The sequence below is a fragment of the Balaenoptera physalus genome, assembly GCF_965194825.1.
Source record: "Balaenoptera physalus genome assembly, contig: HAP1_SCAFFOLD_717, whole genome shotgun sequence".
Taxonomy (NCBI): domain Eukaryota; kingdom Metazoa; phylum Chordata; class Mammalia; order Artiodactyla; family Balaenopteridae; genus Balaenoptera; species Balaenoptera physalus.
In genome coordinates, this window is record NW_028126046.1 from 210,434 (window position 1) to 235,387 (window position 24,954).

Consider the following 24,954-nt stretch of genomic DNA (forward strand, 5'->3'; position numbering starts at 1 on the left):
TCGCTTTTTGAAACTAAGTACAGAAAGTCAGAACCTGACTGATTGTTTCTTGATCACGGTTTGTTTTCATTTTTGTTTTTATCTTGCTGTCTCATCAGTTATTCCAGCCAGTGCTATGTCATTTTCAGTTTCAGTAAGCATGCCTGTCTTGTTTCCATTCGCATTATTCATGCAAATGTTGATTGAACTGATGACCCCGAGTTATCAAGGAAATATTAGATACACCAGTGGATACATTTCTTAATTTTAGAAAAAAATTACCGAGTGAAGGTTAAAATAACTCCTCTTAAATTTGTCATTTAAAAAAACTTCTCCTAACATACAATACCTCATTGCCTAATAATGCCAGATAAATGAAGAATTCCTATGTATTCATGAATGCAGGCTAGTCTGTATATTTTTTGGCAGGTGTGACCGTTACCGAGGGTAACGGCCTAGTTTGCTGGCCGTGTCCTGTCTCCTAGAAAGTGGTAGTTTCTGTTGTCTTTCAGTTGGTCCATTGGATATCAGAGGTGAATATATAAAACTATACTTCCCTTTACACTTACTTTGTTTTGTTTTGTTTTACTTGAAGTATAGTTGATTGACAATGTTGTGTTTCAGGTGTACAGCCAAGTGATTCAGATATATATATTTCTTTTTCAGATCCTTTTCCATTATAGGTTATTACAAGGTATTGAATATAGTTGCCTGCGCTATACAGTAGGACCTCGTAGTTTTATCTATTTTATATATAGTATACACTTACTTTGTGTGATCCAGGCTGGTCAGACCACATGATTATTTTCACTTCTGATATAATTTTTCAGGTCCAACCTCAAATCTTTGATAAGAAGATATTTTAAAATAAGTTTATTAGCATGTGTGTGCTGTAAATCCAACAGTAGTTATTAGAGATATGGTTTTGCACTAGATATTCCTCTCTTTTTTGTTCTTGGCCAACCAATTGAAAATTAGCTTTTATTTTCTGGTTGGTTTGCTAGATGTTTATGACTATAATAAAAGTCTTAAATTTTGTCTCATATCTTAAAACACAATCTGAATTAGCAATGGATATTGTGTTCTACATAGGGGCTGTGATATAAGTATAGTTTCCAACTTCAGAAACATATAACCTAGAAGGGAACACACACAGACACATATGCAGCAATTATGGCAACTGCATTTGTTTACTAAGTGAAATAGTACTGAGATGGATAAAGTGCTAGCAAGCCTTGAACAGCCAAATCAGCTTCAAAAATAGATGTGCAGTTCTTTAAAAATATTTTTAACATTTTTCCAGCTACATGTAGAATATAACTTAGCATAAAAACGGTATGGGTTTTATTTTAAGTAATTCAGCATTTTGACATCCTCATAATGAAATTAAATCCAGGAGGAGGTTTCTCTCCATGATCTCTTGAAATGGTCCTTGATCATCCACAATATTTCCCATCATCACAAAGGTGGTACCAAGGGCAGGAAACTCCAACATTATTAAAGTTTCATAAAGCCAAGTCAATTTTAAGAATAGAATGACCCCAAACTGATAAAGGTCTTGACAGATAATTTCAAGGGAAGCATAAATTATTTTCTGTTTGTCACAGGGCAAAAATATTTAGGTTGAGTTAATGAATGGTAGAGTTTTTGAGTGGAGAGTGTCCTTAAAATATTATGTAGATCTGTACTGTCAACAGATGCTAGCCACATGGCATTATTTATATTTAAACAAATTTAAAAATAAGATTAAAAATTCAGTTCCTCAATTGCATTTGCCATATTTCAAAGATGTTTACTAGCTCCATGTAGCTACTGAGTACTGCATTGCATGGTACAGATATAGAATGTTTTCATTATCACTGAAAAGTCTATTGAGCAATACTAAAATTATACCCAGATATTCACAGAGAAGGCAACCAAGTCTCAAGGAAATAATATAACTTCCCCAAGGTCACACAGCTATGTTTTGAAAGAAAAACAAAATGACACAAAGGAAATAGTAACAGAGGCATTGAAGAAACCCAGTAAGTTTCTGGAGCAGTCAAAGTAGGGTTTAAAAGTGCATACTTAACTGTTAGCAGGGTTGAAGCTCTTGATGGTTGGTAAGATCTACCTGCCTGAATTTGGACATGAGCATTTTATGCAATGAATTAAAAGCAAAAAATCATTTCAGCGAATGGCTGCCAGCTCCATATTTTTAGCCACTGCTGTGCTTCCAGATTATGTTTATCACTTTCATGTACAGGGCACCACTGTGATATGTGATGGTTTATCTGACCCCAGAGAAATCAAGAAATCTTGTGGGGGTTATGGCTATATTTGAAAAGGTTGATTTTTAAATGCATCATGCAGACTGGCCCTGTTTTAAAAGGGATTCCTGCCATCAAATAATCAAAATGTAAACTCTCTTCTCACCTTGCAAAAGTCAAAGATACTCCCTGCATTTTTATTATTTCGTTGAAATCCAAATATTATTTTTCCATTCTCTAATTTGTTTTCCTCACAGTGTGATCAACTATTGCCAAGGAAGGAAGGGTTAGATGTATCAATCAAAGTTTGCTAAAGGCCCCCTAGGTAATTGAACCCTCAGGAGAAACAATCGTCATGTATTCTTTTCCTGTTGTTTCAATATCTTCGTAAAGAGTCATTTCAATATGTTTGGTTCTGTAGCAGAGGTTCTGTGAAGTGCTTCTGTTCCTCAGAGGTCCAGAAAGCCTGCGAGTCTGTGGGTAAAGGTGGGTAAGGAGAGAGAGGGAAGGAGGCTAGAGAGAGGCTCAGTGCTGAGATAAGGACAGTGTTCTAAAGCCTCCTGGGGGTGAGGCTGGGGTGCACAAACACCCACGACTAATCCAGACAGAAACTGAATAATCAAGGGGACGAGCACTGTGAAGTCATGTGGTCACCTCTCCCTCTAGAAATACACATTGCCCTCAGTAAGCCTCCTCCCGCCCCAGAAGAGCATTAGGAAGGTCTGGAGAGGGGGAGTATTGGCAGAAATAGAAAAAGCAGGTTGAAGGAATTAGCCTGGAGCAGAGAGACCAAGAAACGCAAGCCAGCAGATGGAAGGCAGACTTTTCATGGAAGTCTCCAAGCCCAAGTCAAGTTCTGGGACCACCAAGTACAAGTCAAAGAGTGCTCATTTAACCCCTTTGGGCCCCCACGCGAGTGGAGGAAGACTGGACAGAGAGGGAGAAGGGGCCATTGAAGGTACAGTATTTACTATGGGATTTAACTCCTGAAAGGCCTCCCAGTAGCTTTAGATCTGCTCAAGAATCCTTCATGTCCTGCTGGTTCCCAGTGAGTGGCTCACAGCTTCAAGGCCTCCTCTGCCAGATGGAGAACTATTTCAAGCATCCTGCCTCTATTTTGTACCGTAGCAATGCAGACAGGAAACCTGACCCCATTTTCAGGTTCTAAAGAGAAATTCTAAGTACCTGAAAGACTGAGGAACATGGTGGCTTTTATTTAAGATGTGGAGAGAGAGAGCACATACCTGGACTTGGGCCTGCAGCAGCACCAAGGGTTCCCTTTATTTTCTCTCCCGTCTGTGTTTCTCCTTTTCCCTCCGCTGGATTAGCCACGGGGACTCCAAGTTCTTCATTCTGCGGTCCTGGTACCAAGATTTTCCTGGGAATTACAAAGTTATTCACCTTCTACATTGAGCACTTCTTATTTTTTCCCCAGCAACGTAAGTCATCCTTAAGAGGAGTCAGGGTGCTAGCTCTTAAATATATTTTAGTCATCCTTTTGTACATTAAATGCTCTTTCTTGGAGACTGCTCCTGACATGGTGTTCACCGTGCTCTCAGCTGGCCTTCTGAAGTTCTGCCCTGCCTTCCCTACCAGGTACAGTTCAGGAGCTGCCTACCTCAGGGTGACAGGTTATCTTCTAGTTGCTTTATTCCTTTCCCTCTTACATTTAGAGAACATAATTTGAATACATAAACTTCTCTGTGACCACAGCTTTATTTGCGACCCACAGATTTTGTTATGGCATATTTTCATTATCATTCAATTAATAAAATTCTAATTCCCATTGCAACTTTATCTTTGACCTACATAATGATCAGAAGTATGTTTTTAATATCCAACTATTTGGTAAAATATTGGTTATATATTTTTTAATTTCTTGCTTATTCGGAGTCTTGTTTTATAACCAGCATATAGTCAGTTTTATAAATGTGCCACGTGCACCTAAAAATTTCTGCGTAATATATATATTCCATCATTGTTGGTGCAGGGTTTTATGTAAATTTAGGCCAGAGTTTTTAATGATGGTATTCAGATCTTCTATCACCTGCTGATTTGTTGTTGTGGTTCTATGTTACTGATCTAGGTAATTTAGATTTTTCTATTTCGACTTAGTTTTTTGGAATTTCCCTTCATATACTGCATTGAAGTTTAGATATATAATATATTCCTTGTAAAGTAACAGTGGGTTTTATTATCCTGCCTTATCGCCAGTGATAATTTTGGCTTTCAAATCTGTGTTAACATTAAAAAATCTTCAATTGTATTTATTGTTGTTATGACATAATTTTTGAATCCTTTAATTTACAGTCTGACTCTTGTCTCTTGTAAGTGGCACAGAATTAGGTTTTTTGTTTGTTCCAATAATCCTTGTCCTTTGAGTATTTACAGTTAATGTATTTTCTTATAGACCGTTTACTCCTTGTTTACTATTTGTCCCACCTTGTTATGTTCCTTTTGCTCTTCTTTCTTCCTTTTAGATTTCTTCAAATTCCATTTTCCCTTGTATTAGCTTGTTATTTTTACATAAGTAGCAGTTACACATGTACCATGACTTATTAGCTTTTTTACTGCTTCTCAAGCAATGCTGAGATCTTAAATTTCTGACTACTTTTTTCCTCTTCCATTTGTTTTTAATGCATTCTAATTTTTGATATATTTTATTATTACTCTTTTGTGCAGTTAGATTTTATTTAGGTTTATCCACTTATTTATCCTTTCTGTTATACATAATTCTTTATAAAGTCCTTATTTTCATCTGTGATAACCTTCCTTCTGCCTGCGGGTCTCCATTTATAATTTAATTCAGTCGGTTCTGATGAGAACATATTTTCTAAATTTTGTTTGTCTGCAAATTTCCTTATTTCATCTTTCCTTCCAAACAACATTTTCTCTGCGTCTAGAATTCCCAATGGGCAGCTCTTTTCTTTAGCACTTAAAAATGTTATTCCATTATTTTCTAGTATCCAATCAGTTTCGTTGAGAAGTAAGCTGTAATCTTAATCCTGTTGTTCCTTTGAAAGGAATCTCTCTCTTTTTCCTGGGGCTGCTTTTAAGATGTCATGTTTTTCTTTGTTATTCATGAATTGTACTGTGGTGATCTTAGGTGTGGTTTTCTTTGTATTTATTCTTGTTGCATTTTTTTTAGTGCTTATTGAATGTATGGCTCCATATATTCTTTTTAGTTTTAGAGAACTCTCAGCTGTTATTTCTGAAATATTGTTTTCATCCCAATCTCTCTCTCCTTTTTTCTTTGGACTCCAGTTTACACATATGATAAAAATGTTTCCTGTGGCCCATATGTCTCAAATGCGCTTTTGTGTACTTCTTATTCTTTTCGTTTCCCATGCTTTAGTCTTAATATTTTTACTACTCTATCTTCCAGTTCACTTACCTCTCTTTACCTGTGTCCAATCCACTACCGAGTTTTAAACTTCGTATAATTTTTATTTCTATCAGTTCAACTTCAATCAGTTTCTACTTTCTGGTTGTCAAGTTAAATTCTCCACCTTGTCATCTATTTTCTTGAACTTGATAACATTTACCAAAATATGTATGAACTTTAATGTTTAGGTCATCTATGATTCTGATTCTGTTTTGTTTTTCATTCATTTAATTCTCCTTTTCTTGGTAGTCTTGGTGGTTCTTCAGTGAATGAATACCAGACTTGGGATATGACAAGTTGTAGAGAATCTGAATGACATTACAGTTGCCCTTTGAACAACCTGGGTTTGAACTGCACAGATCCACTTATACATGGATTTTTTTTCCATAAGTAATACAGTAGTACATGATCTGTGGTTGGTTGAATCCTCAGATTCAGAACCACAGATAAGAAGGGCCGACCATAAAGTTATATGTGGATTTTTGACTGCACAGGGAGTCAGCGTCTCTAACCCCTACATTGTTCAAGGGGTCAACTGTATTTTCTTGAGGAGAGAATTTCCTATTCTTAGGTAGGGAGCAGAGGGGATGATCACCTCAGTCACTGGACCAACTTCATACTCATTTTCCTTCTTTATCAGGTTCAATGTAGACGTTGCATCAACCTTCCTAACACACAGACACACACACACACACACACACACACACATATGTACAGACTTCCAATGTCCTAGTTCATATCATTAGTTTTCCACTGGGCCAGAAATCTTTCATAGGTTCTGAACCCCCGTTTTGTCTCTTCAGCATTATGAGCCAACTAAGTCTTTGCTTTGACTTCAGTTAGCTTTTGTTTGACTTCTTAGCATCTTGCCTTGTCTACCTACTTATACATGGAAACTACTGCAAGGGAACACTGTTGCTGAATCCAGCTCAGTTCTCTGAATCTTTACTCTCTCTGTGATTTTGGTCCTTAAAATTCTAGCTGCCTTGTTTTTTCTCAATTCCAACTCTGGTTTCCTTAGTCCTATGACATTGTCCTAAGATCTACTGGCTTTTCTGCCTCTTAGGAGTCACATTTGGTTTCTCAGACTTTTGCTCTTCATCGGTAGTTTCTAAATGACTGGACTAGAAAAGCATGTGCACAATATTGTTCTCACTTCAGTGAGTTTCTTTCTCTATTTTACTCTTCTAGGTCATGGCTACCTCAGTAGCTTTCTAACGCTCACAGTCAAATGTTGCTTATGATTTATCTGGCCTTTCTAGTATGTTTTCCTAAGGTAAACTGATATAGTTGGAAACAGAAGTTTGTACCCACCATTTAAAAAATTCTGTTTTGTCTTTCTATGAATTCTCTTCTTGTCCCATCTTCTGTCACTTTTTCCCACCAAAAATTCCCATTCTCACAGATAGATTATTTTAAGATTAAAAATTATTATTAAGCTAATATGTGAATTTTGAAAGGAATTAATTTTGCTTTGAACAAGAACACAGATTGGTGAATGGAATATGGAAGATTCCTTAAGACCTTTTTCATCTCTAAGAGTAGTATCCAACCATCGGTACCACAATAAGTTTGTCAACTGTGGAAGAAAGCAGTCTTTATAACGTCAACATTATTCAATAATCTCAAAAACTGCTTCACTTTCCTGCTCATGCCACCAATTTCCAAATGTTCAATGGGAGCAGAGAATCATGGGATGGGACATGGAGAAATGGCCTGTCATAGTAACTATAAATATTGGAAGAATGAAATTATAAATAAAGAGGGTTTTCTATGAATATATTTGAAGTGTTTGTTCCTAAAGAACTTGTAGAATAAGACTCAGAAGTTTAACATAGAAACACCTCTTGATAAGTATGAAACTCAGTAAAATTTATCTCATAATAGTTTTTTCTTTTGTGTTATGTGATTGTCAGGGTGACACAAAACTATTTTTATCTGGACTTCACAGATCTTATTTTTACTATGGGATCAGTGACCCTACATGTTTGAAAAGTGGCAAAATAGTTAAAATTGGAACATTTCCCCCAAATCCAGGGCATATGACTTACATTTCTGTAGAAGGCAATATTATATTTCTGTCTAGTTCTGGGGTAAACATTTTCATACCTGCCAATCCAATTTGACTAATGTATTGTTTTTACAGTGCATTAGTGGAAATTAAATGGTAAATTCAGTCAAACAGCCATTTCATACATCAGAAAGGAAAATCAATCAACACAACTGTCTGACCGAAATGAATGAAGAGAGCAATTCAAGGCAAACAACTGTCCCCGTAGACTTGTATAAATACAGTAGTGGTGTCATGTGCAGAATTAATCTTTCCTCACCCTTCACTGGAGAACACTCTGCCAGCCAATTCAGTCACTCAAATGATACTGAATTATAATATTCCAGTTTCATTTACTCTCAGTTACTGGTGACTGCCCTTCCTTCTCCTTCATCTGTCCATCAGTGGAGAATGTCAGAGCAGGAGAATAGTAATATTGGCATATTGTAATGTACTGTCTTGAATTCCACAGCTTCAAAATTCTTAGGCTAACTCAATGATCTTAAAAGAGTCTGGCGCAGAAAGGATATGTGAATTAAATGGCAGACCACCTGCTGACCCTTCCGGCACTAACAGCCCTTATTCCTGGTTCTAATATATCACAGCATACTCAAGAGGAAGTTTTTGAGTGGTCAGCAGAAATATGGCTCCAAAGCAGGCACATGGAAAAGAAATGTTGTCATCTGTGATCCACTTTAAAGTTGACTTGTCTTTTACTCATAAACCAGATTCAGGGTGAATTCTCTTCTGCTGAATGTTAGAGAATCTGTTGGAGGAGTGTGGCCAATTCTTTTGAATTTTTTTTACTCTCTAACATTTTTTTAAACATTTTTATTGGAGTATAATTGCTTTACAATGGTGACTTGGTTTCTGCTTTATAACAAAGTGAATCAGCTATACATATACATATATCCCCATATCTCCTCCCTCTTGCATCTCCCTCCCACCCTCCCTACCCCACCCCTCTAGGTGGTCACAAAGCACCGAGCTGATCTCCCTGTGCTATGTGGCTGCTTCCCACTAGTATCTGTTTTATATTTGGTAGTGTATATATGTCCAAGCCACTCTGTCACTTCATCCTAGCTTACCCTTCCACCTCCCTATCTCCTCAAGTCCATTCTCTACGTCTGCATCTTTATTCCTGTCCTGCCCCTAGGTTCTTCAGAACAATTTTTTTTTTTTTTTTTTTTTTAGGTTCCATATATATGTGTTAGCATACAGTATTTGTTTTTCTCTTTCTGACTTACTTCACTCTGTATGACAGACTCTAGGTCCATCCACCTCACTGTAAGTAACTCAATTTCATTTCTTCTTATGGCTGAGGAATATTCCACTGTATATATGTGCCACATCTTCTTTATCATTCATCTGTCGATGGACACTTAGGTTGCTTCCATGTCCTGGCGATTGTAAATAGTGCTGCAATGAACATGGTGGTACATGTCTCTTTTCGAATTATGGTTTTTTTAGGGTATATGCCCAGTAGTGGGATTGCTGGGTCGTACAGTAGTTCTATTTTTCGTTTTTTAAGGAACCTCCATACTGTACTCCATAGTGGCTGTATCAGTGTACATTCCCACCAACAGTGCAAGAGAGTTCCCTTTTCTCCACACCCACTCCAGCATTTATTGTTTATAGATTTTTTGATGATGGCCATTCTGACTGGTCACACAAAGAACTTTGGCATGGTGTTCATCATCTAGCTAATCCTAACATGCAGACATTTATGAGAGTAAAGTCACGTCTTTGCCAGAGTGGGTTGCTTATTTGGGCAACTGGGTCAAATCAAGAAGGGCAAATGTAGGCTGCCAGAGTAAATAAGGAGAGGAAAAACAAAAAGAACGAGACCTATCATTCATCAGTGATTTTCCCCCCAATATTCTTAGCCTCCACCTATCTCCATCTTACTGGTAACACAGGAACTAGACTGAACAATCAGGTAAAAGGTCTCTACAGAAACTGAGTTAATATAGAAAATTAAAAAATAAAACATAAAATTGTAAATTTTCTTCCTAGGGATAATTGAGATGATAGTTCAGTAATAACGTAAGATCAGGTGAAGTCTAAAGAAATTTTAGAAAACCTGGATAAAGTAAGAAAACATCTGTTCGCCGGCATCCGAATGTTCGAGAGACACTGAGACATGTGGGCCAAGTTCTGGAGAGAAGGGAAACACAGACGCAAGCTTGACATTTGGTGCAGCTTTTCTCCTTGGGGCATTTGCTGATTCAACTCATACAGCGTAGGAACTGAAAAGCCAAGGAGTTCAAAAGACTCTAACCACAGAAGCCAAACGGCAAGAGCTCAAGCTAAAAGCAACAACTAATGGAATGACAGGCTACACGTATCCTTAGTCTCACAGGGCTGGGGGAACCATTACATTTAAAGCCTAACAAATATAAGGGTAGTTGGGAATAGGGAGAATCCAAACTTTCACATGGTAATCCCAAAGGGCAACACCCGTAGAGGAAGGACAAGACAGAAATAGAGCAACCTTCACACAGACTGAAAAACAGCTTTGAATGCGCTCAAACTGAGAATGGACTAAGGTTACCAGTCCCTATAGGAACTGTCTGCCATGGGCAAAAGGAAATCTTTTCAAGAGAACGATAACAGTATCCAGGATGTGGAGGTATCTTAATAGTTTCCTAAAATAAGTTAAGCCCAATTTTAATATAAAAAATAATTGGACATACCAGGAAAAAGACTAAATGATTAAAAGCTCAAAAAAAAAAAAAAAAAAGGACAATGTAAATAGACACAGGAGGACAAGAGTTAGTAGGCGGTTAAAAAACAAAACAAAACAACTATGATTAAACAAAGAAAATAGACACATGGCAAATAAGCATATGAAAAGATGCTACACATTCCATGTCATCAGGGAATTTTAAATTAGAACAATAGTGAGATACCACTACACACCTATTCAAATGGCTAAAATCCAAATACTGAAATCCCAAAGTTGTTGACGATGCAGAACAACTGGAATTCTCATTTGTTGCTAGCAGGATACTTGGCAGTTTCTTACAGAACTAAACATACTTTTACCATACAGTGATCTAGTAATCATGCTCTTTGGTATTTACCCATAGGAACGGAAAAGTTATGTCCGCATAAAAACCTGCACATGGATGTTTATAACAGTTTCTTTCATAATTGCCAAAACCTGAAATCAACCAAGGTGTTTTTCAATAGGTGAATGGATAAACAAACTGTGGTATATCCGTACAAAGGAATAGCATTCAGCGCTAAAAAGAAAAGGCTATGAAGCCATGAAAAGACATGGAAGAAGCTTAAATGCATATTGCTAAGTGAAAAAAAGCCAATCTGCAAAGGCTTACGTGCATATTATATGATTGCTGTATGAAATTTAGGAAAAGGCAAAAGTGTGGAGACAGTCAAAAGATCAGTGGTTGCCAGAGGTTGTGGGGAGGGAGAAAAGGATGGGTGAAGCCCGGAATTTTAAAGGCAGAGAAACTCCTGTGTATGGTTCTGTAATGGTGGATACAGGTTATTGCACGTTTGTCAAAAATCATAAAATGTACAAAACAAAGAGTGAGGTCTAAAGTAAAGCATGGACATTAGTTAGTAATAATGTATCAATATTGGTTCATTAACTATAACAAATGTATTACGCTAATGTAAGATGTTAATAATCGGGGAAACTGGGTTGAGAGGTAAGGAAGTATGAGAACTCTGTCCTTTCTGCTTAATTTTTCTGTAAACCAGAAACTGCTCCGAAATAGTCTGTTAATTTAAAAAACTAATCTAGACCTGCATACAAAACTTGCACGTAAACCCAACCACAGCAGCATTATTCATACGAGCCCCAAAGTGGAAGTAACCCAAATGGCCATTTACTGTGAATGGATAAATGAAACATAGTAATATCCACACCATGGACTATTATTATTCAGCCATAAAAAGAAATCAAGTACTGATACATGCTACAACATGCATGAACTTTGAAAACATGCTAAGTAATCGTATGATTCCATTTGTATGCAATGTCCAGTCTAGACAAATCTGTAGAGACAAAGGATATTAGTGGCTGCCTAGGGTTTGGAGATATGGGGGAGTGAGTGACTTATAATAGATTCTTTTTCTTTTGGGGGGTGGATGAAAGTTCTAAAATTGATGGTGGTGGTAGATGCATAAGACATTAAATTGTGCACTTTAAATAATATGGAAAGTAAATTATATATCAATGAAACTATTATTTAAAATTATGATTAATGTATTAAAAAAAGGACAACATATACAATTTAAGCAAAAAGTATTTGTGAAATGCAACCAAAAGAAACTTCTAGAATTAAAAAAGCTGAAATTAAGCACTCAGAAGATCGGTTGAACAGTACCTTAGTCAAACAAAAGAAAGGATTACAAATGTCAGTTAAAAAATAACTACACTAAAATTTGGAGGGAAAATGATGGAAAACAGAGAAATAAGTACTTAGGACATATAGAGTATACACAAAACACTGTGTCTAGCCAACCCCAAGTCACACAGCCTAGGGAGGAGACACACAGCCTACCTGAATCACAAGGACTCCTCCAAAGGAAAAATGAGGTTCTGATGCCAGAGGTGGAAGGAATGAATTACAAAGAAAAAGAACAATGGTAAACTATAATCTAGATATACATTGGTAAAATACATAGGTTCCCTGGGGTTGTGATCTGGTACAAACAATAAAAAAAAAGATAAGACTCATAGTAGAGGCTGCTAGATTCTGCTGAGGAAAATGTCCAGGGAGGGAAGAGCTGATTTATTTCCTTGTTTTTTTAGAGTCCACATATAAGTGACATCATGCACTATTTGTCTTTGTCTTATTTCCCTTAGCATAGTGTCCTCCAGTTTTATCCATGTTGACTTAAATGACAGGATTTTCTTCTTTTTTAAGGTTGAATAATATTCCATTGTATATATATATATACCATATTTCCTTTATCCATTAATCTACTATGGACACTTAGGTTGTTTCCATACCTTGGCTCTTGTGACTAATGCTACAGTGAATGTGGGAGTACAGATATCTCTTCAAAAATGATGATGTTTCCTTTGGATATACACTCAGAAGTGGGAGGGAGGAAGAACTTACGACACAAATCGACCATGTGTAAAAGATGTAGGAATGAAAAACTCTGAACACCTAGGAAGAGTGTGGAGTATTTGGAAAGGTCACTGTTCAAGGTCATACATAGTTTAAAATTATGACATTTCAGTGAGCCTGTGTGCATGAAGGCTTGCTTATATTTCGGGATTTGAATACAGTGCAAAGAAGTGCTGCTAAATTTTCGATCAACATCAAAAAAAGGGTGGAAATGTTTTTTTCTTTTATTATGAAACTGGAGGAAAGGCAAGCCTAGAATTCTAGGCCCATTAGAATTTTCCCTGACGATAGTGGTAATTTAGGAGAAGAAGAAGGATCCAAGGCCATAGAACAACTTTGAAAGCAAAATAAGGCTGCTGAGTCTTCACCCAGTGTATGAGATTAAGTTCTAATGGCATATGATGAAGTGGGCGTGACACAGCTGGCAGAGCTGGTTGAGTTGTTGAAAATGGCTCTTGAAGCTACAGGCATTGGACAGTAGACGTAGAAGAAGAAAAAGGTAAATCCAAAAGAGTGGAAGGACAAAATTAATCAAGAGAAAAGTCAAAAATAGAGAAGAAAAACAGTAAACTTGGCAAATAAAACCAAAAGCTTGTTCTTTAGAAAGACCAATAAAATAAGCAATATTTGGCAAATATGATCGAGATGGGACTAGCTATAACACAGAGAGAATTTTTTTTTTTTAATCACGAAAGAATACTATGGCAGCTTTATACCAACACATTTGAAAATCTGGACAAAATGGCTGATTACTGATTAGTTATATGCAGCCATTATTTACTCCTGTTTTGAGTAGAGAATACAATTAGCTTTATGAAATTAGAAAATATAATCAAAGATATACACCTTAGAAAGACATCAGTTATTTTCCAATGTATTAAAAAATTAGAAGAGTCCTAATACAAAAATCAGATATGGAAAATTTACCCAAAAAGTAACGAGAAGCACATTTCTTTGAAGATCTTAAGTTCTAAGTAATATTAGCAAATAGATTCCAGCAACATATTTTTAAAAAGTCATTATGATCAAGAGGGATTTATCACCATAAAGCAGATTTTTTCAAGTAGGATAAAGTTGGAATGAGGAAAGAAATGTCCATATCCAATACCAAAACACACTCCAAATTTCAGTAGTTTAAAAGACTCTAATACGCTGTAACAGTACATCAGTAGATTATTAAAGCAGAATAGGAACCCATGTATATGTGAGAAATAAAATATAGGGTAAATAAAGTACAGGCTGTCTTCACTGTGGAGCTATAAAAATGATCACAGAAGCTGAACTGTGCAAAGTTGATCTCAGTGATTGATGGGGAAAATATTATTGTTCTATGACCTTAAAATCTTTCTGACAAAAACACTAGAAACTTTCTTGTTTGTTATAAAGTTATAGATAGACTTAAAAAAATTAGTAAATCTTGTATTTAGTTAGTACAGTGCAACCTAAAACATTAGAAGTATTGAAAATTAACATGTTTTATTCCACTGTAAAAAACTTATGAGACTTCTAGTTTTGAGTCCAGCAAGGAAGGAGCTTGGAAGTTGCCACTCTGTCCTAACAGGTAAATATCTGGACACACTGAAAAATCAACAATTCTTCTTAGATTCATTAGAGAAGTGAGGTCACAGGAAAAATCACCGTGCCCAAAACTGGAGAGGCAGATGGCAGATACAGAGAATAACAACTTACCGGAACAGAAACCCAAGAGCAGAAATCTCTGTGGAAAGCAATGGTGAGGTAGGAAAACCTGAACTATATTTGAAGGATTGCTGGAGGCTTGTGTGGAAAAGTCTGTGAGGTAAAAACTCCAGGGAAGCCCCTATCCTTTTGCGACTTTTGTCTCTTGAGCTCTACCAGGTGAAGGTCAAAGGAAAATCCCCTTGGAATTCTGGCAGAGGGAGGGTGAAAGGAGCAATTTTGAAATACACCAGAGCATTCTGCTGTTCTTCATAAGGCCTGCCCTCAGGAGAAACTGTTTTACCAGAGGCCTAACCTATGGGGTTTTGTCAGAGCCTAACTGACCTGGGGGAAGGGAAATATCCTACCGTGAGCCCTGCCGGCCACTGTGTTTCACCTAAGGTGAGGGAAAATACTGAGAGGCACTTGTGACATTCATAGCTGAGGAGCACATGCTCATTATAAGACTGAGACCTAATCATAAGACTATGCAATGCTTCTATAACACCACATCTCTAAAGGACTATGTACTGCAGTGAATTTCACCAGTGCATCGTGTCTGGATTTTCAAGGAAGAGAAAAGTGAATCATATAAAATGCTTGATTAAACCGAGAAATGGCAGAAAAAGAGTGGAATGTAAAAAAGGAACAAAGAACACTGGCAATAAATATGAAACAGTAACAAATATGGTAGGTATTAATCCAATGATATCAATAATCATTTTAAATACCAATGGTATAAATACACCAGTTAAAAGACAGAGATGGTCACAGAGGATCGATAAACAAGATCCAAATAGAAGAAATCTACTTTAAATATGAAGGCACATATAGCTTAAAAGTAAAGGGTTGGGGAAAGCTACATCATGCTAACACTAATTAAAAGAAAGTTTGAGAAGCTGTATCAATCTCAGACAAAGCAGAGTTCAGAGCAAAGAAAATTATCAGACAAAGAGGGACATTCCACAATGATAAAGGGGTCAGTTCTCCAAGAAGACCTAACAATTCTTCATGTTTATGTGCCTAACAACAAAGCATCAAAATTCGTGAGACAACAACTGATAGAACTGCAAGGAGAAAGAGATAAATCCACTCTCATAGCTGGAGATTTCTACACCGCTTTATCATAAATGGACAAATCCATCAGGGAGAAAATCAGTACAGACATAGCTGAATTCAGCAACACCATCGACCAAATGGATATAATAAACATCTACAGACTACTTCAACAACAGCAGAATACACATTGTCTCAAGCTCACATGAAGTACACACGAAGACAAACCACATTCTAGGCCATAAAACACACTCTAACAAATTTAAAATGTCAGAAATCATATAAAGTCTGTTCTCAGACTGCAGCGAGGTCAAACTGGAAGTCAAGAACAAAAACAAAGCTGGAAAATTCCAAAATACTTGAAGATTAAACGGTTCAACTCTAAGCAATACATGGACCTTGCTGTCTGTATGTGAACTGAATAACATGCACAGTGACCAATCACCTACAGACTTTGAAAGAAGGGACCTGATTGTTCACTGACCATGATACACATCTGTCATATTTGTTTTTGTGATTTGTAGAGTTAAGAACTAGCTGTGAAGTTTGCACTTTATGCCCTTCCTCACAGTTAATATGGCAGTAACTGAAATTTGATGGTTTTGTTGTGGTCCTGGGATTATTTAACTAAATCATGGTAACTGAAATTCATGCATGGGCAAACTGTTCAGAGCGAGGACTGCATGTGTAGCATACATTGGGTAATATTCCATCGCAAGAAACAAATACCTAGAAGAATGTAAGATAGGATGAGAAATCATACTCTTGTTATGAGAAAGCCTGTCCCTAAGCAGAACATGAAACTGAGATATCATAAAGAAAAAGGCGAGTTGATTTGACTTGATAAAAATTAAAGAATTCTGCACAGCAAAAGGCAACCCAAACATAAAGATAACTGACAAACTGGGAAACAAAATATAAATATTTGACCATGGATTTGGCCAACAATTCCTTTTCTTCACAATAGTATGAGGAGGGAAAATCTCAGTGAGTCAAACCTCATGAATCAATAGATGAGAGGTTAGACTAAAGTTCTCATATGGTGTGGATTTAATTTTATGGAATGCAACTTACCTTCCAACAGAAAATGTGAGTACTACCAGTCTTATGAAGATTCTTGGCAATGCAAGTAGAGAAACCTTGAGTAACTGTGTGATAGATGAATCTCTTTCCTGTTCTATAAGAGGAGAAGAACAATTAACAGAATGTCTATTTCTCCAGGGCAGAATTCCAATATTGCCTCTGTACCACTGAGCCTTGTAAAACATCGAAGCGGACAGTCTTTAGCAAATCACTCTTAAAGAGTCAAGAGGGAAAGAAATGGAAAGGCTAATGAACTTGCCAATGACCTATGTAGCCCTGACTGCTGAAAACAGCGATGATGGGAAATATGTGATGCCACGTATGTGAAACTTGAAGAGCACAGAGATTCAAATGGAGTAGAGTAGGGAAGAGTGCCTCTGATAACCCACCCAAGTTGAATTATTTATAGTCTCAACTGGGAAATGTTGATTAAGAAATGAGAGGAAACAGGCAAGAGCGGCCCCTGAAATTGTGCCTAAATACCTTCAATATTCCTAAGGAATCCCGCAGACAACCGTGTCAGAGCGGAGCTGACAAAGGGAGTATATAGTAAGCGCAGAGGTCATGGCCTTGTCAGCCAGCATACGGAGAGCATTACTGATCCTCAGCAAATCATTACTGATCCTCAGGAAAATGTACTGTGACTGGGTCTAAAACCTGACTGGAATTTTCCATAGATGTGTGATATTGGAGATGGGTTTGCAGCTGCACTTGCCAAATCACCTTTGCAAAGCACAGTAGGCCACAGCCAGAGGAGCAAAGGCTGCTCTGCTCTTTCTCAAGCAGAAAAGGATTTTAGAAGTGCCCACTTCGGGCTTCCCTGGTGGCGCAGTGGTTGGGAATCTGCCTGCCAATGCAGGGGACATGAGTTCGAGCCCTGGTCTGGGAAGATCCCACATGCCGTGGAGCAGCTGGGCCCGTGAGCCACAACTACTGAGCCTGCGTGTCTGGAGCTTGTGCTCCGCAACAAGAGAGGCCGCGATAGTGAGAGGCCCGCGCACCGCGATGAAGAGTGGCCCCCGCTTGCTGCAACTAGAGAAAGCCCTCGCACAGAAACGAAGACCCAACACAGCCAAAAATAAATATAAAAATAAATAAATTAAAAAGAAGTGCCCACTTCTGTCCCACAAAGGATGGGGATAGCAGATTACGAATTAGTGATTAGCACAATATCTGTGATCCCTCGGCTAATTTCCGTCTCGAAGCTGGGATATAAAGACTCAGGTGTTGGGTGATGAGCCACAAGCCGTCTGAACAGGTGCTTAATCAGGACTGGACAGGATGAATTCAGGCCTGGGCATCTGGCATCTGGTTCCAGCCCTTTTCCTGGCAGTTAACCTTTAGACATGTCCCTGACACCTTTGCATCTGTAGCTTTTCGTTGTTGTTGTCTGGTTGTTTAAATATGTAAAATGGTGATAACACTACTTGGTGGCATATTCTATTTTAAAAAACCTTCCATTACTCCATGCACATCAAACAGTAAATGCGTTCTCTTAGTAAACCTGCATAACAATTTTCTGAACTCTTGTGCTCTGGGCAAGACTTATGAATACACCAGGCAAATAAAGTGAAAGGTGAGACAGTACATAGTGTTGTATTCAATTGGGTCTTGATTCCCAAGTGTGACTCTTCACCAAGGATTATGCAGTAGTTCAGGACACAGATTAAAGTTGTTTAGAGTGTGTCCTAAAGTCTCACTGGCAAAATTTAAATCTCTACTCTGGAAATTGTAAACCTGAGACAAATTGCTTCCCTCAACTTCATTTCCTGCATCTGAGAAAGATAATAGTATCTACCTTGTAGTAGACTGAGTATAATACCATTGCCCCCAAATGTCCACATTCTAATCCCCAGAACCTGTGAATGTCACCTTAAATGGCAGAAGGGACTTTGCCAGTGGGATGAAAGTAAGGGTTTTGAGATGGGGAGATTCTCCTGGACTACCTGGATGGACCCAAATGTAACCACTGGTATTCTCGTAAGAGAGAGGCAGAGGGAATTTTTACTCCAAAGAGAATGTGATGATGAAGTTGGGGTTGGATTCATGTGGCCAGAAGTCAAGGAATGCTGGCAAGGAAACAGATTCTCCCTTGGAGCCTCTAGAAGGAGGATGGACGGCCTTGTCAACTCCTCGTTCCAGCCCAGGGAAACTGGTTTTGGACCTCTCTCTTCCAGAACCATAAGAAAATAAGTGTGTTTTGTTTTAAGCAAGCACATTCGTAGTAATTTGTTACAGCAGCCATAGGAAACTAACGCGTACCTCATAGGAACTATTTCTCCAATTAAAATGTGTGACTGGAAACACACTTGGTGGCATGTGTGACACATGGTAGGTACGCTGCTGTAGGTCGTTCTCGGAAACTGAAGCCTTGGTTTTGAGGGATCATCAAAACCAGTACGGTGGTTGCCATGTTTCTCCTTGTTCATCCTGGTGACAAACCTGGTAGAGAGAGCTCCATCCTTTCCCACAGGATGCCCACCCCAGTACTTAGAGGGAAGAGGTTATGTCTCACTTAAGGCACCTTCCTCTTTTCCTTTCTACTTTTTTTTTCATTCATCTTCATCCAACTGGCCTTTCTAAATTTTAAAGAAAACAAGACCATTTCTCGATGGATTCAGATACTACCCCAAGTTAATATTCCAACCAAGTTCTTGTTCTTCCGGGTCTCATCACCAGAAATTTCTGAGCCTAAATCCTCTCTAGTTTCTAGGATCACCCATTTTCTCATTTCTCCCTTCTCTAGTTCAGAGTCTTGTCAGTTTAGTCCTTTCCCTAACCACAACTTATAATAAGGTGACACAGCAAAGTGATGAAAGTCTGGACGGTCTGGTTTTAGTCCTGGGTTTTTGCCACCTACTCACTGTGTGGCATTAGGCAAGCTATTCAACCTCTCTGGGCCTCAGTTTCCCCCCAAAAAGGTGAATATTACGTACCTATAGGGTTGCCATTATGAGTATTAAGTGAGTTAATATTTGCTAAGCACTTAGAATAGTACTTGTTGTAGTCTAAGCACTACAGTTGTGCTTGTTAATAATAGTAATTGCAATTCCAAGCGTAAAACTTACTCAGCTTTCTGTCATAACTTTGAAAGGTTGGTCTATCTTTTGGCCGGCGTTGCAGGTAACTGAGTCGAGGCACGGGCTGAGGCATTGCTACCACTGGGTGGTGTGTTCCCAGAACTTGGAACAGCGGTGTGAAATGGGTAGTGGTTTTACTTGGAGACGGGGCAGACTGGACAATGACAGCCCGGGAAGGAGGTGTGGTGTCCATAGCTTCGGGGTCAGAGGTGCCGCCTGCTGAATGACCAATGGCAGCTGAAGCCGTAAATGGGGGGCTGGGGAAAACGGGGGCAGAATGGACAATGACGGCCCGGGAAGGAGGTGTGGTGTCCATAGCTTCGGGGTCAGAGGTGCTGCCTGCTGAATGACCAATGGCAGCCGAAGCCGTAAATGGGGGACTGGGGAAAACGGGGGCAGAATGGACAGTGACGGCCCGGGAAGGAGGTGTGGTGTCCATAGCTTCGGGGTCAGAGGTGCCGCCTGCTGAATGACCAATGGCAGCCGAAGCCGTAAATGGGGGGCTGGGGAAAACGGGGGCAGAATGGACAGTGATGGCCCGGGAAGGAGGTGTGGTGTCCATAGCTTCGGGGTCAGAGGTGCTGCCTGCTGAATGACCAATGGCAGCCGAAGCCGTAAATGGGGGGCTGGGGAAAACGGGGGCAGAATGGACAATGCCGGCCTGGGAAGGAGGTGTGGTGTCCATAGCTTCCATATCAGAGCTGCTGCCTGCCTGATCTGAGAAAAGAGAGTGAAAGTGGGAGAGCTTCTCCCTAGCTTCTAAGTCTTCTCGAGGTCTAGCACGCACTGGACAGCTCAGCCTGCTGCTGTGACATTCCATTGTACGTGTCATAGAGCAAGGGCAGGCGGGGGTGGGGGTGGGGCGGGGGCCACAGGCAAGCCCAGCCCGTGGAGGAACCCGGCCCAAGGGCAAAGAGCCCGAACCCTTCTGGATTTTCTAGCGGCTGGGACTTCTCGCTGTGGGTGGCAGGTGTTTGGCACCGGATGGGCCACCATGCGGAGACTGTTGGGGACTCTGGAAGCCTTCTCCTCCAGAGCTCACCCTGCCTGGGCACCAGCTCTGCAGGTGTTGCGTTTAATGTTGTCCCAGAGGTCTCTTAGGCTGTCTTCATTTCTTTTCATTCTTTTTTCTTTAGTCTGTTCCACAGCAGTGAATTCCACCATTCGGTCTTCCAGGTCACTGATCCGTTCTTCTGCCTCCGTTATTCTGCTATTGATTCCTTCTAATGTAGTTTTCATTTCAGTTATTGTATTGGTCATCTCTGTTTGTTTGTTCTTTAATTCTTCTAGGTCTTTGTTAATCATTTCTTGCATCTTCTCAATCTTTGCCTCCATTCCTTTTCCGAGGTCCTGGATCATCTTCACTATCATTATTCTGAATTCTTTTTCTGGAAGGTTGCCCATCTCCACTTCATTGAGTTGTTTTTCTGGGGTTTTATCTTGTTCCTTCATCTGGTATATAGCCCTCTGCCTTTTTGTCTTGTCTGTCTTTCTGTAAATGTGGTTTTTGTTCCACAGGCTGCAGGATTGTAGTTTTCCTTGCTTCTGCTGTCTGCCCTCTGGTGGTTGAGGCTAAGAGGCTTGATGGGAGGCTCTGATGGTGGGTAGAGCTGACTGTTGCTGTGGTGGTCAGAGCTCAGTAAAACTTTAATCCACTTGACTGTTGATGGGTGGGGCTGGGTTCCCTCCCTGTTGGTTGTTTTGCCTGAGGCAACCCAACACTGGAGCCTACCTGGGCTCTTTGGTGGGGCTAATGGCAGACTCTGGGAGGGCTCACGCCAAGGAGTACTTCCCAGAACCTCCGCTGCCAGTGTCCTTGTCCCCACGGTGAAACAGAGCCAGCCCCCGCCTCTGCAGGAGACCCTCCAACACTAGCAGGTAGGTCTGGTTCAGCCTCCCCCAGGGTCACTGCTCCTTCCCCCGGGACCCGATGTGCACGCTATTCCGTGTGCGCCCTCCAAGAGTGGGGTCTCTGTTTCCCCCAGTCCTGTTGAAGTCCTGCAATCAGTTCCCACTAGGCTTCAAAGTCTGATTCTCTAGGAATTCCTCCTCCCGTTGCCGGACCCCCAGGCTGGGAAGCCTGACGTGGGGCTCAGAACCTCCAGTCCAGTGGGTGGACTTCTGTGGTATAAGTGTTCGCCAGTCTGTGAGTCACCCACCCAGCAGTTATGGGATTTGATTTTATTGTGATTGCGCCCCCTCCTACCGTCTCATTGTGGCTTCTCCTTTGTCTTTGGATGTGGGGTATCTTTTTTGGTGAGTTTCAGTGTCTTCCTGTCGATGATTGTCCAGCAGCCAGTTGTGATTCTGGTGCTCTCGAAGAGGGAGTGAGAGCATGTCCTTCTACTCCGCCATCTTGGTTAATCTTCCCTATAACAGCCAGAATGTCTCTGGATGAAAACAGAATAAAATTAAAGCCATATTTTTCACCTCCTCATTCCTCTAGTGGCTTCCTTTCATCTTCGTTACTCTCTCAGTCCAAACCTGGTCAGTCTGATTCTCGCTTTCTGACCACTCTCACTATCTTCTGAAGCACAGAACCGTGAATCCACTCTTCCGATAAATCTAAGATTCATGACATCTTCTGCACTCATAACTCATAATTGAATTTCTAGACATCTCATTCCTGGGATAAGTTCCATCATTCCAGTTGCGTATAGGAATTCAAGACAACGTTAGTATACAATGTTCTGTTACATATCTTTGTTTTAGGACAAGCATACTGACCTTGAGGTGAGACTGAAGGAAACAACAAATCCAGGAAGAAAGTGTGAAAGAGAACGTTAGAAAAAACTTAGTGAGGGCGATATTCAGAAATAATATTATTCACAGACATAGACAAAATATAAAGCACAGGATTAGAGAAGGGAAAGGAGTCACACAGATTCTGCACTGGCAACAAAAATTAGTAATTTCAGATTTTCAACAAGTGTATTTTCATATTAGATTACACCACTGTACCTTAATGTAAGTTTCTAAAAGAACAAATTTTGTCTAAAATTTACCATTTCCTAGGGCAGGAAAAAAAAGTAGTTTCTTAAACACAAAGGAAAAGAAAAGAAGGCTAGCTGCTCCCCTTCTCGTTTAAGTAGCTAACTGTGATCCTACAACGTCAGTCAGCTTAGTTCTATACACACCCATCTTAGAACTGACAACTCCTTTACCCACCCCAGTCCATGTCTTAGACCCAAGTTATCCAGGAGCAAAAGCAGAAAAACACTGACAGCTTCAGTTATTCTGTAGAAAACAGAACTCTAATTCATTTGGAAAATTTTGAAATAATTTTCTCAAATGTGAAAATAATGTTTTCCTAATTACACCCATTATTTCTCATTCCAAATCTATCAAATCCACCCCCAAAGGCGCAATCTAAAAGCAATAATGAAGAATATATGGCTCTATAAACATCAATTCATTTCCAACACTGCTCAGCAGAAAGAGATGCAAAGTAGCCATGCTTCATATTCCTACCCCAGCACGAAGCCCCTGAGGTTCATTACTGCTTTTCATAACAACAGGCAGTTTTCCCTTTTTAAAAATTAATCAATTTCATTGAAAGTAGTATCGATAATATCCTCCAAATACTTAAGACTTCTTACAGCCAGTGCCATCCAGCTCACCTTCAGGATCTAAATTTTACTTTAAGAATCTAAAACAAGAAGTTTATTTCTTGAATGCAAGCACCATTTCAACTTGCACTTTAATGTTTTCTAATATTTCAGTACTAAAACGAGAGTTTTTTAAAACTCATTGTCAGAATAATGAAAGGCAAGGATAACAAGATTTATGATCGCCATCACATAAGATAAATAGATGAAAAACAGAGAAACAAAATGACAAACAAAACTCCTCACAACCACACAGCAAATACGTGGTGGATCCGTGAGAGGAATGTAGGTCTGCTGACACACCTCCTGGACATACTTTATATGTCTTATGATGCTTACAGACTCCTGAAGGGATCTACAAAAATCCACGGACCTTTGGCATTTGGAAAACAGTGTAGAATGCAGACAATGTTCAAAGTCAAAGAGAGGCCAATCATTTACCTAAATGACTGTTCCCAATGATCTTTTTTATTTTTGTTGGTTATGACACATTACGTTAGAATAATTTTAGATCAATGATGACACTCACTGAAATCTCATATAGATGCAAAGTTTTATATGAGACACGAGAAAATCCCTGAAAAAAGAAAAATTAAGCTTATTCCTGTCGAGAGTGAGCAACCTTAAGGATCTTTTTAACTATTTTACAGTTCAGGAGTCATATTTCACTTTGGCATCAAACTTTAGCTCTTGGGAAATAAATTTAGGAGAAAAAAAATCTGCATATAGAATAACTATATATAATTCTAATGTTTCCAGTGTCAAGTAAAAACTTGAGGTAACCATCAAAATTTCTATCAAGACTGTAATAAATTATAAGGTGCTGTGCCCACAAGAAACTTTAGGAAGATGGCCTAATAGAACTGACTATGTAAAGCGGTGTGTTTTTTCTTCTTTTAAATGAAATCAGTGAAATTCATCTAGGAGGACAAAGGAAGAAACAAGCCCCCCCCCCCCCCCCCGCCACCGCAGAAAGCAAGCTGAAGCCAGCAGGATCTGATAAAGAACCAGTCGCCTTCCGTTACAACACTCGCAGCATCTCGTTTTCCCTTTTTCTTTTCATTTTTTTAAACACAACCCATTCTCCCTCAAGAAAGCACACACAGTCATCACACTCATTTCTCCTCTATTTCAGCTACGTCAAGACCACATTCACCAACACTGTCCTTCGTGGATCAAAGATACGTGACTATAAATTTAAAAGTAAGGAAATGCTTTAAGGAACCATTTTCCTCATGAATTGTATACTAGTTTACACCAAATCTATATACAGCTTAATATTAATTTCCCTATGGGAGACTTCTGAAGACATTAAGCTGAATGATCAATTCGGGATTTCTTTACAGAAAAAATATTTACAAATATGAAGATTAAATATGTAGGTTTATAGTCTCAGGTTATACTGTGCCATAGATGCCTGAATATACTGTGATACCAATATAAAATCACAAACATAAAACCCACTTTCCAAATGAAAATGTCAACAAAAATTTTAGGTCAACCTAAGCAAATAAACTTTCAGGATGCAGTTAAAACAGTCAAATATCTAATGATAATAGTAAACATATTCATCTGGTTACACACATTTAAAATGGAATACATGAGAAGATAACGTTAATTTGGAAATACTTCCTTCCACCCCCAGTCACTGAAATAATTTTATTCACTCTCTTTGC

General features: G+C 39.1%; 1 pseudogene across 1 annotated transcript in view; it reads right to left on the minus strand.

Moving 5' to 3' along the window:
• Window positions 1-1,308: 1,308 nt before the first annotated feature.
• Window positions 1,309-24,954, minus strand: part of LOC309653626 (ELKS/Rab6-interacting/CAST family member 1-like) — a 176,968-nt pseudogene continuing 153,322 nt past the window's right edge. Inside the window, exons 13-14 of the transcript XR_014268837.1 lie at window positions 3,473-3,606; window positions 1,309-2,702 (exon numbers count right to left, since the gene is read on the minus strand). The product of XR_014268837.1 is annotated as an ELKS/Rab6-interacting/CAST family member 1-like (transcript). The remainder of the gene's footprint in view (window positions 2,703-3,472; window positions 3,607-24,954) is intronic.